General features: G+C 43.1%; 1 pseudogene; it reads left to right on the forward strand.

The window, feature by feature from the left end:
• LOC102473394 (BTB/POZ domain-containing protein KCTD3-like) overlaps window positions 1-1594 on the forward strand; it is a 14872-nt pseudogene extending 13278 nt beyond the window's left edge.
• The last annotated feature ends 2513 nt before the right edge of the window (window positions 1595-4107 follow it).

Here is a 4107-nt window from a genome sequence, read left to right on the forward strand (position 1 = left end):
GATGTGACAATGGAGCGATGGAGTACATAGGTGTGCGGACGTTCCCTTTGAGAATGTACGAGAACGATCTTGTAACTGAACTTTATCATGATCTTCTAGCGATGCGGTTACTGCTCTGAGTCTACCTCACGCCTGGGACAAGTGTCGGTGGTAACTGGGTTGAGGTCGCCTATGGTAGGAGTTCCGGAGCAGTACGAGTGATTAGCAGCACCCAGGGATTGTGGGGTCAGGCCTCAGCTTTTTCAGGCTTTCACGGTTCGCCGAAGTCCTGTTACCAAAATCATGCTTTCAGAGATGCGTCTTGTATGAGTCTGTGCAAATAATCATGTCCGGACGTGGACAGTAACATAATTCCAAAGAATGATCCCTTCTCAGTCAGGTTCTGCTTCATTAGCATCATTTAAGATATGGTTTCTGGGAACCAGCAGTTGGCGTAATGGCCACGTCGCTGGACTCCCATGTAGTCGACTGTGGTTCAAGTCCTGGGCCCAGTGACTTAAACTCATGCTGGGCACGTGTGCGTGCATCCCCAAGATCCAGAGGGGAGAATGGAGGAGAAGGGATTGTGGTGCGGCCATCCCCCTGGGGGGTTGATTTTTCGCTTCCTGTCTCTCTGTCTCTCTCTGTCTTTCTGGTGAGTGCAACCCTATAGCAAAACCACCCCCCCCCCAAAAAAAAGATACTGTTTCATGGTAGCTCCTCTTCTGGACACAACATAGGGCCTTTTGGAAAAGGAGATGATCCACAGGTGTTTATTCAGAAAGTTGTTCCCATCGTCAACAAAGCATTTGTAAGATTTCCATCTACTGGAAAAGAATACGTGAGATCCAAGCTGCTGAGTGTACTGCGATATCCGCACTGACTCTGGGAGCAGGGGACCCGCGGGGTGGGCTCAAGGCCACACCAGTGGCAGCATTCAAAGGTGGGCTCTCACCACTGCGACAGACGTGTGAATGCAAGTGAAGGTGAGGATGTGGCGGTCCTACTGAAGAAGAGTCACTCCGATGACTGGGTCAGTGTGATCTGGGAGCACCTGGCTGTGCCACTCCCTCAGCAGTCTGGCAGCTTCTGTGGCAGCAGAGCCGCCTTCTGCTTCAGCACCGTGAAACCATCCACGAAGCGGCTACTTACGGTTCCACGCGGCCTTACGGAGAGAGTCCTTTGTTAGCAAGAGCAAGGACCGAGCGCTTCCATAGCGATGGGGACTTCCAGACTATTTCAACAGAAATGTAGGAAGAGCTGTTTCTGGAAATGGTAACTTGTGGCCAACCCATAATGAAATGAAGAGGGCAACAGGGGACAGGAATACATCTGAGAGGAAGTTCCTGGGACAGAAATGAATGTGTGCACAGTGGATTGGAAGTGCATAAAACAGCCGAAGGTGTCTCGGACTCTAAAGTAGAGTTAAGGGAGGAAGGAGGGTTTGAAAGGGAAGGGTTCCTCGGAAGAAAGAATGTCCCTAGGTGGTGTCCTCACCGAGGACTTCTGATGGAGGCACCGACTCCCCTGGTATGGTCTCCCCATCCCCTACGAAGACCACCCCATCACCTCGGCATCAAAAAGGGACTCTTCAGGTCAAGAGTACAGCTTGTGAAAACTCACCAAAATGAGTTATTTTGTTACAGTTAGATGAGAATTGAACGTTCTTGGGTTCTAATACGTTCATTTTTACGTTAACACTTTACCGGATGAAATTGGACTTAGTCTGGTATCTCTAACAGAATTACCTGGTCTAAGGGGATATAATAACCCTATCTCCTCTGACATTTGGGATTTTTTTAGTTTCACAGGTGCATTTAACAAATCGTTTGTAAAGTGGGAGTCCGTGTCCGTGTGTAGCTGTTTTTGCTGAGTCTGGAAGAGCTGTGCTGGCTCACGATGTGCCCACGTAGCTACAAGCACCCCTTCGAGCGTGGGACACGCAGACCGCATTCCTTGGCTTGACGATGCCCGAGATGGTCTTGCAACGCCGTCTTAAGTGAATCACATCCTTGTCTTTGGAACGTGGTCTCCCAACCCTTGTTGTGACTGCAGTGTTTACCAGATATTTGATGAGGTGCTATGTTTGTGAAAAAAAAAAAAAATCACTTAATTCAGAAACACGATTGATGCTGAGTGCCAAATTCTACCACGTAGTAAGTCCTATGAGATCATTTTATTGTAATTGTGGGTCATGTTCTGATTCTCATGGTTGGGAATTCTTCGATCTTAGCAAGCATTACCAATATTAAATGCCAAGAGTCTATTTAAACGTTCTCTCAAGTTGGAGTAATGGGGTTGAAAAGACAAAGTCAATGTAATAGTCAAGGGCAAAGCTTCGAGTGCTCAGGAACGGAAATGCTAATCTGCCTTGTTTAAGGAGCCACATATTTTTTTTTTCAAAGATAATTCAAGGTGGCCATTTTGTTATATGGAAAGAATGGAAGTTCTGAAATTTTGGCTAAAGATTTTGGCTGCTATATTTCGAATTATAAGAACAAAGGATTTTTTTAATATTTATTTAGTCAAAATGATTTTCAAGTTTCTGCAAATACGGTAGTTGTAAATTTAAAATAGTAAGCGTTTATTGGTGAATAACGTATATATTTCTATTCCACTAAAAGTCCGTGAAGTTGGAAAAAAAAAAAAAGAAGGAATTGTGGCGCAGCCATCGCCTCGGGGGTGATTTCTTACATTCCCTCTCACTGTCTCTGTCTCTTCTTCTCTGGAAAGCATACATGCCTCAAGGCAAAAACCTCTAAAAAATAAAAAATAAATAAAATTTTTAAAATATTTAAAAAGATCTTACAAAATAAGACCTAGAAATAAGAACAAAAATACCAGTCATGATAATAAAGATGAAGGGGTTAAAACTCATGTTTATTCCCGAATAGGATACAAAATAATAAAACCCCAGTTTGAGCATATACTGACGTCATAAAGCAAAGTGGCACAAAAAAAGTTTGAAGAAAAGGTATTTTTATTTTCAAACAATTATATGAAAAAAGAACAGCAGTCAAAAAAGAAAAAAAAAACACAAAAAATTACAGAGGGTAAGTTTTTGTTAATAAAAGTTCATGAAATCTACAAAGAAAACAAAATAATCACAAAGATTTATGGATCAAACCAAATAGTATTAAAATTTAACAAAATCTACTAATACAGCAGAGAATTTATCACAAATATAATAAGAATAGAAAAATTTGACACTTCTCTTTCTTAGTCATTTAAAAGTAAATAAAAAATAATAAACATAGATGATACTAATTTTGTATGTATGCATGTATAAGTTGCTTTACAACTTTTCCAATTCCATGCAACATTTTAAAAAAAAACCACTTTTTTTCTTTTCTTTTCTTTTTTCTTTTTTTTTTTTTAGTTTTTGCTGTAGGTCGTGTGCACTGGCCAGAGACTGAGAGAGACAGAGAGAGAGGAGGTGAGAAGTCACCACCCGGGGGAGGGTAAGGAGGGAGTGGCCATGCCGCAATTCCTACTCTTCCATTATTCTCCCAGGATTTGGGGCACACACATGCACCTGGCATGTTTTCAGGTCACTGGGTCCGGGATTCGAACCACAGGGTCGATCATGAGGAATCCAGCTGCCTTAACCTCTACCCCACCTGCTAGCCTGATAATACATTTTAATATGATAAAAATATGGTTAAGTTTCTCAAGAACACCATCCAATTTAGAATGCCATGCTGTTGTACTCTGAACGTTATCGGCAGCAACCACTTACAAGACCCGTTTAGAAAGACTGGGAAGAATTTTTCTTCTAAATTATCTCTGAGACCAAAAAGTGACTAAATGCAGCGCATGAGGACTACCTGTAAAACATTGCAAATGCCCACCAGTGCTCCGAAATGCACACAGCTTGGCCAGGTTGCGTGAGATGACACATTGGTTTCCCGTGGCTGCTGTCACTCACCCTCTGGCACAGGCTCAGTGAATGAAGCAACACAAAGGAATTCAGCCTCAGCTCTGGGGACTGCTTGCAGGGCCACGTCCCCCCTACTCAGGGTGGTGATTCTGAACCCCAGGACCTGTGATTACTTCTACATGGCAGAAGATTGTAGAAAGCTCTCCGACCTGTCCTGGTCGGCCCTCGGCGACATCACTTATATTCTT

Source organism: Tupaia chinensis, unplaced genomic scaffold (genome assembly GCF_000334495.1).
Source record: "Tupaia chinensis unplaced genomic scaffold, TupChi_1.0 Scaffold143913_1, whole genome shotgun sequence".
NCBI classification, from domain to species: Eukaryota; Metazoa; Chordata; class Mammalia; order Scandentia; family Tupaiidae; genus Tupaia; species Tupaia belangeri.